We start from the raw sequence: 13,061 nt of genomic DNA, 5'->3' as shown, positions 1-13,061 counted from the left end.
GTTCCAAAACAAAGAGCATGCCAAGGCGATGCGATGGCACAGAGAAGACCGTAAGAAAGACGGAAAGTTGAGAGTACCCGCTGACGGGTCGCAGTGGAGAAAAATCGAAACAAAGTACGGGAAGGAGTTTGCAGATGACGCAAGGAACGTATGGTTTGGTCTAAGCGCAGATGGCATTAATCCTTCTGGCGAGCAGAGCAGCAACCATAGCACCTGGCCTGTGACTCTATGTTTGTATAAGCTTCCTCCTTGGTTGTGCATGAAGCAGAAGTTCATTATGATGCCAGTGCTCATCCAAGGCCCTAAGCAACCCGACAACGACATTGATGTGTACCTAAGGCCATTAGTTGAAGAACTCTTACAACTGTGGAATGGAACAGGTGTACGTGCGTGGGATGAGCACATGGGGGAAGAATTTGACCTAAAGGCATTGCTGTTCGTGACAATCAATGATTGGCCTGCTCTCAGTAACCTTTCAGGACAGACAAACAAGGGATACCGCGCATGCACGCACTGTTTGGACGATACCGACAGTATATATTTGGCTAATTGTAAGAAGAATGTGTACCTGGGACATCGTCGATTTCTTCCGAGCAAGCATCCCGTAAGAAAGAGAGGCAAGCATTTCAAAGGTGAGGCGAATCACTGGACGAAGCCTCGCCACCGTACTGGTGCTGATGTACATGATATGGTCAAGGATTTGAAGGTGGTCTTTGGAAAGGGTCCTGGTGGACAACCTGTTCCGAATGACGCTGACGGCCGCGCACCTATGTGGAAGAAGAAATCTATATTTTGGGACCTGCCCTATTGGAAATACCTAGAGGTCTGCTCCACAATCGACGTGATGCACGTGACGAAGAACCTTTGTGTGACCCTGCTTGGCTTCTTGGGCGTGTATGGGAAGACAAAAGATACACCTGAGGCACGGGAGGACCAGCAACATATGCACGTAAAGAACGGCATACATCAGGGTCATGCAAGCTATGCTCTTACCAAAGAAGAGAAGGAAATCTTCTTTGAATGCCTGCTCAGTATTAAGGTACCGTCTGGCTTCTCGTCGAATATAAAGGGAATAATAAAAAGTTCCAGAACCTAAAGTCTCATGACTGCCACGTGATTATGACGCAACTGCTTCCGGTTGCATTGAGGGGGCTTCTACCAGAAAACGTTCGATTAGCCATTGTGAAGCTATGTGCATTCCTCAATGCAATCTCTCAGAAGGTAATCGATCCAGAAATCATACCAAGGTTAGAGAATGATTTGGTGCAATGTCTTGTCAGTTTCGAGTTGGTGTTCCCACCATCCTTCTTCAACATCATGACGCACGTCCTAGTTCACCTATGTGAAGAGATTAACGTTTTGGGTCCTGTATTTCTACACAATATGTTCCCCTTTGAGAGGTTCATGGGAGTCTTAAAGAAATATGTTCATAACCGTGCTAGGCCAGAAGGGAGCATCTCCAAGGGCCATGAAAATGAGGAGGTCATTGAGTTTTGTATTGACTTTATTCCTGACCTTAAGCCGATTGGTGTTCCTGAATCGCGGCATAAGGCAGACTGGATGGAAAAGGCACGCTAGGAGGAGAACAAATAATATGTCTGGACGAACATTCTCTCACTGAAGCACACTACACAGTTCTACAGAATTCCGCCTTGGTGGCTCCGTATATGGATGAACACAATAATTTGCTACGCTCCAAACACCCGGAGCGGTCTGATGACTGGATTACACGTGAACAAACTAGGAGTTTCGCCAGCTGGTTGCAGACACGTACCATGCATGACGCCTCTATTGAAGATGACCTGTACTTGCTGTCCCAGTTACCATCTTCGAATATAATGACTTTCAAAGGGTACGAGATAAATGGTAATACATTTTACACGATCACCCAAGATAAGAAGAGCACCAACCAAAACAGTGGTGTCCGCTTTGATGCAGAAACCAAGACGGGAAAGGAAACATATTATGGTTACATACAGGACATATGGGAACTTGACTATCGACGTGGTTTGAAGGTCCCTTTGTTTCGGTGCAAATGGGTCAATATGACACGAGGCGGGGTAACGGAAGACCCGCAGTACGGAATGACAACAGTGGATCTCAACAATCTTGCGTATGCGGACGAACCATTCGTCCTAGCCAATGATGTGGCACAGGTTTTCTATGTGAAGGACATGTCTACCAAGCCGAGAAAAGGAAAAGATAAGGAAGCGAATGCATCGTACGATGAGCCAAAGCGGCACATAGTTCTTTCTGGGAAGAGAAACATCGTGGGAGTGGATGACAAGACAGACATGTCAGGAGATTATGAAAAGTTTGATGAAATTGCTCCATTCACAGTGAACATTGACCCGAGCATCCAGTTAAATGATGAAGATTTTCCATGGCTATGGCGCAAAGGGACACAGCGAAGAAAAAGTTTCACACCCAAAGATCTGGGATGTGATCGGCTTCACTATCATCAATTTCTTCTGTGTTTCACACCCAGGAGGGAATCTCTGTAATAGTTAGGGTAGCTAGTTATGTGTTTTTGCATTTGAAACGCGAAGAAATTTTATGTGCAAGCAAATTATTTCATGCATTTACTGATTTTTTCAGCTAAATGACCCTGAAATTGAAAAACATTTCAAATGAACTCAGAAAAGGTTGCAAGTTGGCATGATATCATAATTTCACCCACATAGCATGTGCAAAAAAGTAGAGAGGGTTACCACAAAAACTGGATGCACTTCGTGTACAAAATGGACAATCTCTTTCGAAGTATCAGGGTTTCGGACGAAAACTCATCCGTTACAAGGGCATTTCATTTTTTAAATAACCTAAGCATTACCAAATTGAATATAATGATAAAACACACTAATATTAAACATTAGAAAAAAGAATCACTGAAAAATCTATTTTCAAAGTTAAGTTATTCACAAACTAGTGATTCACACAAATTTCAAATAATTCAAAATTTAAACTATTCAAATTTGTAAGCTACCGGTACTAACAGAAAGTTTGTAATTTTTTGTACCTAAAGCAAAAATATTCACAAACAAACTCTAAATATAGCAAAAAACAACTCTAAAATAAATAAAACAAAAATAAATAAAGCAAAAAAAGAAAAAAAAAGCCCACCTACTGGGCCACAGCGGCCTGCATACGACTAGAAACCCAAATTCTACTTGGGCCAGGATGCAGGCCCGCTAGCCAGTAGGCCTAACAGGGCATCGCAGAAGAGGTAGGCCCCGAAGGCCTGCTTAAGAGAGGAGCTCGAGACAGCAGCGATGGTGGGGCTTATAAGCAGGTGCGAGTGCCCCTCAGCTAGCGAGGTGGGACTAAACTTTTGCGCCCCTCGCTTGGCAGCGCACACCCTTTAGTACCGGGTCGTGGCTCCAACCGGTACTAAAGGGGGGGTCTTTAGTACCGGTTGGAGCCACCACCCGGTACTAAAGGGGTTCCGTTCCCACCGCTTGGCCTGGCCAAAACAGACCTTTAGTACCGGTTGGTGGCTCCAACCGGTACTAAAGGTTGTCCTATATAAGAAAACACTTCAAAAAAAATGTCAGTTTCTCATCTCTCCCTGCTTCTTTCTCCTCTGCCCCGTCGCCGCCGCCCCTCGTCGCCGCCCCCGTCGCCGTCCGTCGCCGTCCCCGTCCCCGTCGTCCCCTTCGCCGCGCCGCGCCCCGTCCTCCCGTCGTCCCCGCCCGGCCCGTCCTCCCATACGTCGTCCCTGCCCGGCCCGTCCCCGTCCCCGTCATCGCCGCCCCGTCTCCGTCTCCGTCCCCGTCCCCGTCGCCGCCCACCGTCGTCGCGCCTCGCCAGTGAGCTGTGCCCCGGCCGCCAACCACACACACACACATATTGTTATAGAATTGTTAGCAATCTTTCTATTTTTTAGTTATAGAATTATTAGAAATGTTAGTTTTAGTTATAGAAATGTTAGTTATATAGAAATATTAGAAATGTTAGTTATATAGAAATGTTTTTTAGTTATAGAAATATTAGAAATGTTAGTTTTAGTTATAGAAATATTAGAAATGTTAGTTTTAGTTATAAAATTTAGAATTTGCATATATGAAATCACAATCCATCATTTAAAAATGTTACTTTGCTTTTGCGGCATATAGTATTTGTTGTCGACGATGCCCGGCCCGGATCCTCGCCGTCGACCCGTTCGCGACGACGTCCTGCTTCAGAGGAACCATGTCCGGGACTGGGCTCCGCCGGGCTGGCACTGGGAGGTGCTACCTGCGGGGGCGCGACGCTTGGTGAGGAACCCGGCCCCGGGTCCCATCGTCGACCCTCATCTCCTTTGGTGGCGTTCGCGTGGGCCACTTTCGGTGCTGAGGGAGCTGGCCCCGCCGGAGGTGGTACGTCGTCGTGTCAGGGAGGAGGACGAGCACGTCCATCGCTACATGGCTGCTATGGACGTCAGGTTCTCCAATACCTGGCAGGTTCTTTTGGGAGATCACCCGAGCTATGATCCAGTGATGGTTCCTTCTCTTTGGGTGTCCACCGCCCGCACCTCAGGAACCGCGAGTGGCCTAGATTACTCTGTAGTATTCGATCTTTATTAGCTTGCTAGCTAGCTAGCTAGTGATGTATTCGATATTATATCTATTATTTGAGACAATGTATTCGAGATTATATCTATTATTCGAGACGATGTATTCGAGATTATATCTATTATTCGAGACGACGTATTCGAGATTATATTCGATGATGCTTATTATGTACTATGATTGATTCAGTTTTTCCTTATTAATTGATTGCATCCATGCATTGTAATTTGAATATATTTCTTTTGGATTAGTTAAACAAAACCTATGGCGGACAATACCGGCAAAGAGGGAGAAGAGGCCCTGTTCAATATCATACGCAATCCTCGCGGGCCAGATGATGATCAGAATGAAGAAGATTATGACGGCTCCGAATATCTAAACAACACCGGGGAGGGTGATATGATATTCGATCGCGACGACCGAATTGATGAAGTCATGAACTATGAACATGACGAAGAAAATGTTGATCTTGAAACAACAAAGACCGGCGAGGTATATATATTTATATAAGCAGGCATCTGGTGATCATCACATGTTTTAAATGACTTGAAGATATATTAACGAATCGATCTTTCTTCTTTCAGCCATCCGGATCGAGCAAATCTTCAGGCAACATGAAACGTGGCCTGAACAAAAAGTTGAAGGAGGGCGTAAAGTACAATATCGAGGCCATCAGACCTAATGGCGAACCATTAGCGCCTAAGAAGATTGCGGACAAGTTCATTCGTCAGTGCGGAGTTCTTGCGAAGGACCAACTCCCGATCTCCCTTCAAGAATGGAGAGAGCCAGCAAAGCCACGTCCAGGAGTTACTTTTGTCGACGACAGACAAAAACTTCTGCTTTGGGAAACGCTCATGGAACATTTCACCCTACCAGATCATTTCACAGATGCAGATGTGGAGAAAGTCAAGGACGCTACTCTTAGGAAGATGGCGGTTGCATTCAAGAACCACAAGATTCGTGAATGGGCCAAGTACGTCAACGGAGGAAGGAAGACTCCAGTATTCGAGGGAACACTAGAGAAGCAAAGTGCTCATTGGGACGATTTTGTGAAATTCAAGGATTCGGAATTATCTAAGGAACGGTCGAGATTAAACAAGGCCAATGCCGCAAAAAAGGATAAGTTCCATAAGCTGGGGCCAGGTGGCTATGCGGTGGGAATGCCTAAGTGGGATAAGTCTGAGAAAGAGATGCTGGATGCAGGTGTCACTCCAGAAACATTGAGCTGGCCCCCCAGGTGCAGGACTTAGTTCTATGCGCATGGGGGGGGGGAGTTGGACCCGAAGACAGGCAAAGTTTCGAAGAAGGCATGTCTGGACGGAGCCGAAGATAAGCTACTTGTTGCAATAGAAGAGGCTCGATCGGGGTTGTTCGAGCCCAACAGAGAGAATGACGAGCTTACGCGTGCCCTGGGAAATCCTGAACACCGGGAAGAACACGAGGCATGGGCGCTATTCCGTGGTATGAGGGGTTTTCGGACTGGAACGCCGACTACAGAACCCGTGCGAGAAAGAAGATTGCGGAGGAGAAGAAGAGGAAGATGGAGGAGGAGCAGAGGAAGCTAGACTATGAACGCCTTCAAGGCCTAGAATCAGCGCACGCGGACTTGGCAGTCAAATTCCAGTGGCAGCAGGAGCAGATCGACTCACTTAGCCAGCAAAGGGGGTCTCAGCAGCTAGCGGATGATCCACCATTGGATAGCACCGTCCCATCCATGCCGAGAAGCAGCGTGGGTTCCGCCCCAGGCGACGCATTGCTGGATACCTACCCAGTGGATGACATCATGGAGAACACTAACTGCGAGCTACACTTAAAAATGAAGAACATATCCATGAAGGTGGCGGACACCCTTGCTTTTACAAATCCCCCCGAGGCAACCTTCCATTGCAACCCGATTCCAACGGGCTATGCTCGTGTCTTGGTTGATGAGGTGGTGGACCAATATTCGGGGCTAGAGCTTGACATTCCTGGAGGTGACGATGAGCACACACTAGGAGAGGCCAACCATCGTATCATCCTATGGAGAAAGGATTGCATCATCTTTCGAAGGCCACCGACACCGCGTCATCCGACTCCTCGTCGCAGTCCGCCACCGAGTCAGCAGACTCCTGCTCCTCCAAGTCCACCAACGCGTCAGGCCACTCCTCCTCCAAGTACGGCACAGCTTCAGGCCACTCCTCCTCCTCCAAGTCCGGCAAAGCGTCAGGCCACTCCTCCTCCAAGTTCGGCACAGCTTCAGGCCACTCCTCCTCCAAGTCCGCACAACTTCAGGCCACTCCTCCTCCTCCAACTAAGCCACGTCAGCCGTCTTCGCCGCCTCAGCAATCACAGAAGAGAGTCGCCTCAGGTATGGTGCGTAGCGGTGCAAGTCCAGGTAGTACTGGAGGTACAGGTGGAGGCAAGCGATTTCAATATGGTCCAAGCCTCGCGCCTCTTCCGCAGAGGCCTTACGACAAGTGCGAGGAGGAAAGCGTAGCCATATCGAAGGCCGAGGTGGAAGCCCATTTTGCATCGAAACCGCCACCGCCGCCAAGGGAGAAAGTGCCTGTGGAAAAGATTGACCACTTCATTCGTATGGCTAGAGCACCAGCTCCCAAGCCTGTTGACACAGACTATGAGAGCCACATCAAGAAGTTAAATCGAGCACGTCTACAGAAAGAGGCGAGCTCGAGCTCGAGCAAATCAGCTGGCAAAAGGAGCGGTAAAACCGTTCCCCAGCTGGGAGAACAGGCGGCGCAATCAATCCCCCCGCTTGTTGTGCCAACAACACATGAGAGTAGGCGTGCCCAATATTATTGTGGGAAAACCGTTAACGTTCCCGGGGTGGGCGATGTGGTAATAACCGAGGAGCATATTGCGCAGGCTAAATCGATCGGGATCACTGTTGGACAACTCCTCGATATCGAGCCCATGTCTCCGACTAGAGAGGAGGAAATAAAACGGAAATATGCCCGGGGCCAACCTTTGGTCGAGCCAGAGGAGGTCCATAAGCTCCCAACGAGAATGTATGAATTGCATCAATGGTACATGGACATTACCAAGATTTCCAATCGAGAGTCCCTCATGGTGAATGTCAACAAGGATCATTACTACCATGAGAAAGCTGTGACCGTTGAGTATTCAGAACTATTTCAGCTATACAATCAAGACGCACTCGACAAATCTATCGTCAGTTGCTATTGTCTGTAAGTGATCTCTTTCTGTAATTTAAGTCTCAAGCTAGCTGTAGTGATCATTTTGATCAATCATTACCTGTAATTATCCTCACGATATTCTTTTCTGTGGTATTATGTAGGATGAAGATTTATGAAATGAAAAAAGGTGGACGCTATGGCATTGGGTTCGTTGACCCAAATACCATTAATGAATACACATGGAAAATAGATCCATATCACGAAAAAAGTGTAGAGGAAAGCATGCTACAGTTCTTCAAGGAACTCAAATACCATGAAGATATACTACTTCCTTACAACATCCAGTGAGTCACACTGTCTTGTACTACAAATTCCGTTTTTCCCTACTAGCTAGCTACATGTTTTTGCTTACATATGCCCGCTTAATTAAGACATGCAAACGTGTGTGCATGCAGATTTCACTGGATCTTGTTAATCATTAAAGTTGATGAAGGAACAGTTGAAGTACTAGACTCACTACTTAAGAAAGCAAGTGACTACACCATCGTGAAGGGGATAGTCAATAGGTAATTTCAATCATTATTAACTATATCTTGGCCTATTTAATTAGTTTGTCATTTCCTGATAGCAACTATTTAATAACCCATTTATTCATTTTCTTTGTCGGCGGGCAGGGCTAGGGCAAAGTTCATCAGGGCCACTCCAGGTCCATGGAAACAAAATCTGAAATGGTATCGACCCAAGGTAAGTAATTAAGTAGTACTAGCTAGCTGCCATCTCTTTAATTATCATGCTTGATTAATTATTATCTGATCAAATTCCATTCTCGTAAAGGCCCTGAAGCAGGCGCCGGGGAATGATCTATGTGCATACTACGTTTGCGAGAACATTCGCATGATGGCGTCCAAAAGGAGCAAATCTCAAAGACAGGAGTGGGTACGATATCGATTGTCAGAACACTATTCACAATTTTTACACCATTATCGATATCTAGTCACACAACTAATACACATGCATATTAATCTCCTTCTTAACAGTTCAAAGAGGTGCGGGACAAGCTCCTAGCACAGGACTCCATAGAAGCAATTCAAGAGGAAATAGCAGGATTTTTGCTCGACCAGGTCATAGATCCCAAAGGAGAATACTATTACCCGCTACCGCCCCCATGAACCACTTCCAATTGTTATCGTGCTCCGAAGGCACCAATTAGCTAGGCTAATGCCACTAGCTCCGAAGGCACCAATTAGGAGAAATTGTATATATATATATATATACATGTGTGTATATATGTGTGAATTAATTAATGGTGGTTGTGAGACATTCGATGATATATATATATATATATATTATGATCGGTTCTACTAGAAATTCTATTTATATATATATGCATAACGTGTACAATATGTAGTATCGTAAAATACCAGCAAACGAAAAATAATTAAATGGAAAACACAAAATTAAATGAAAAATAAATCATAAACCCAACCCCCCCAACCTTTTAATACCGGTTGGTGACACCAACCGGTACTAAAGGGCTCCCTGCCCCTGAAGCTGGCTCATGCCACGTGGTTGCCCTTTAGCACCGGTTCGTGCTGAACCGGTACTAAAGGGGGGGGCTTTAGTGCCTACATTTTAGCGCCAGTTACCAAACCGGCACTAAAGGGCCTTACAAACTGGTGCTATTGCCCGGTTCTACACTAGTGTAGGGAGGAGGAGTACCTCTCGGTGGAGGATGGCCGGCGCGGGTCACGGCTGGTGGGGGAGGAGGGCCGGCGCGGGAGGTCGGCCGGCGGGGGAGGAGGCCGACGCGGGGGGGGGGGACCGACGGGGGAGGAGAGCTGCGCGGGCGAGGGCGGCCAGCGGGAGAAGACGGCGCGGGGGACGGCGGCAGCAACGGCGCGCGGTGGACGTGTGCGAGTGAGAGTGTGTGAGGGGGAGAGTGAGGTCGAGCGCGGTCCAGAGGGTGGATAAGGTGCCCGTAGTAGTAGCGCTTGTATGTAGAAAGCGCTACTGCTACGTACAATAGCAGTAGTGCTTTCTACATACAAGCACTACTACTATGCCTGGCCTACCGGCAACGGTCTGACAATTGTAGCAGTAGCGTGTCTTATGAACACGGCGCTACTGGTAACTGCATAGTAGCAGCGCTTACCGTGTGCAAGCGCTACTGATAAGTAGTAGCAGCGGTTCTTATAAAACACGCTACTACTAAGCTCCTGTGTATAGGCATTTCCCTAGTAGTGAGTACAAATCCATGTTAATTATATTATTGTTTACCTTTTCTTCATAATGCTTAGCAAACTTCTATGCTGCTTATTAGACCGGAGTTATGTCCAATAGATCCCGAATGGTTGGGCCAATGGTTTGCTCTCACCGCCTCAAACACCGGCAATAAAAAGATGTTGTCCAGACAGCACCCTGAGCAAGATGCTAGCAATGATTGAACACCAGTGCAATTCAAAGCATGGCGTGAAGCAACCAAAAGAATGGGGTTTTCCAAAATAGCAGCTACCCCGATAGGTGGGCCCATAGTGGATTTTCATTTCGACTTAGTTTTTCTGCTCCCTTGCACGACACCGTTTTCCTATCAACACTACATGTAGTCCGAGCACCCTGTCCAAATGTAATGGTTCACCAATCCCCATCAATGCAACCCACGGAGTCGTAGCCGTGCTATATAGGCCCATCACCGTATGTCAAATATCAACACTTCAAATCTTTCATGTATCTCTACGGTTAATTAATATCGGCTCCATATGCAAGACTTACCATTGGTCCACGTAAGGGGAGCACGCGAGCTCGTCCTTCTATCACCATTCTTGTGCTATTCTCCCCTATTTATATTGAACTTTCCTACTCCCCAGTAAGAACTCTTACAAAATTATGTTTCTCATTGACAAAATATTTTTAATATATTATATTAATACTATTTTACAAGTATAACCATCAAATTAAGTATTTAAACATACTCACTTATTTAATTATAAATTTATTTATAAAATTGTGACACTTATTAGTATAAATATTTTTCTAGTGCTAAGTGACTTGCAGTTTTTTGGCCAAACTATTTTATTTAGTTTGATATTCAATAAAGTATCTTATTACAATAGTTTTCAGTAAATATCTACGCAAAAAATCTTATCATCATACTCCACAAATAAATTTACACTAGTGCAGTTGTATTTATCTTAATTTTTCCAATGCATCATTAATTATCTATATAATTTGGTAGATTGTGTTACAATGTATGAATCGAGTAAATTGGTAGATTTCTTTAAATCAATAATTACAAGTTTATATGTGACTAAATAGATAAATCTAGAGTTTGCATAATATCTATATTGCATGAGTAGTACAAATACAAACTTGAGTAAGTTGTAGTATTGATCATTTGTTTTCTTAGATGGATATTTTCTACAAAAGTGGTCTGACTTCCCTAAAACCTGTACCCATATCAAAATTATATTAACCTAGCCTCTCTTAAATTCGCTTGAACCAACTCATATTGACAACATTAGAAGATTCACCTCACCTGCTGATTTGAAAATTGTATATCATGCTAATGTACAAGCATGCTACTTTTTAGAGTCCTACAAACAAGGGGTGGGAAGGAGGCCTTATTTCCATATATTAGGTTGGCCCCGAGCCTGACCACTTAAGGACCACCTCATGGCAGTGGGTAGAGGAATCTCATATTGCATTGTTGGCCTACAATAGCACTGCAGCCCTAAAATGAATTCCGAAGGAAGAAGAGAGGGCAGTTTTGGGGATGATTGAGGATGAAGAGTCCACTGCAGCCCTAAAATGAATTCTGGAGGAAGGAGAGAGGGCAAGTTTGGGGATGATTGAGGATTAAGAGTCCAACACATAGGGCTAGGTGACACATAGGGGGTGTCAGCGATAAAATGGCTAAAGTGCACGCACAAATGAGAGCATTGACCTAGGCCATGGTTTTTTGTACCAAACAGTTCATTGAACCGGCATGATTGTATTGCTTGTCTAGTCGCATAGTAGATAAACCGACTGAGGATACAAGAGGAGTGAAACGAAGAATTATCTCCAAAGATTTTTTCCTAATTATGTAAAATTTCAGAGCAAACTGTTAATTACTTTAATCAAAAAATTCGCATTATACTAAGTCAAAATACTTTGACCATCTCTAAAGAAAAACATGCTGATATTTAAAACATGAGTTACATATGGCCCGGTGATATTTTTAATAAATCTAATGGAACTAATTTGGTTTCTGGCTCCATGATGTTAGCAACATAATTGTTTCCTCCTCGGTACTACCTTAAGAATGAATATGTTCTTGGGTGGTCAATGCCACTCATACAAACACATTTATCCTAGAATTCAAACATGATTATGACTCCAATAAATGAAATACGCCAAAGCTACTGTTATTACTCCCTCTGAAAGGGAATATAAGTCAGTAATTGAAAATTAGATCTTCAGTTTAACTAACCAAACATGTGAAATACAACACACACACACACACACACACACACACAAAGTGTTTAGAACCTTCATTCGAGGACGTATCTTAAGATATATTTTTATGGCAAAAAAACATATGTTTCACCAGTTAAATTGAAGACATAGAAACACGTGAAAGTAGTGGTCGTGACATGAGTGACCATTTATCCATACCTCGCCCCTGTGGCCAGATGTCCTCACGATCGTTTTTCTGCCTATCTAAAACTATGGCATTTTTTTACGAAATTATCCAAGACTTTGGTAATTAATTTCATGCAGAAACAAAGAGATGACTTTGGAGGAAGAAAACGCCCGACATGGAGGTAACTAATTCCTTATCAAAGAGAACTACGTACAATATTCCTTGGCCGTTAATTTACAGTAATTAGTTTACATATTTACATTTTGCTGACCAGACGCACAAGAGATCTTTAAAAATGCCTCTTGCTGTGTACAGAGCTCCCGTGTCCGCATCACCCAATCTGGGACGTCCAATCCTGATCGTACGTTACAAAATGAGTAAAATTCATCGGTGGTACCTCAACTTGCGTCGCCCGGTCACTTTGGTCACTGTACACAAGAACTCACGCAATACGGTCACTGTGTATGGTGAATAGTGAAAATACGGTCACTGTGCGCCGTAGACCGTGCGTACGCCACAAATTTGACCAGTCCATGGGCTCCACGTAGGCGGGCAGAGGATTTATGTTAAAGTGCCCATTTGCGGGAGGGCATTTTTGTAAAAAGCCGTTTAGATAGAAATCCCCAATTCTCCCGTCCAAATCCCTAGTTCTCGCCGCCACCGCGCCCATCCTGCCCTCTCGCCGCCGCACGCCCATCCTGCCATCTCGCCGACGCGCGCCCATCCTGCCCTCGCCCCCGACGACGAGTGCGCCATGTC

Source organism: Triticum urartu, chromosome 7 (assembly GCF_003073215.2).
Source record: "Triticum urartu cultivar G1812 chromosome 7, Tu2.1, whole genome shotgun sequence".
Taxonomy (NCBI): domain Eukaryota; kingdom Viridiplantae; phylum Streptophyta; class Magnoliopsida; order Poales; family Poaceae; genus Triticum; species Triticum urartu.
This window is presented reverse-complemented; position numbering follows the sequence as displayed.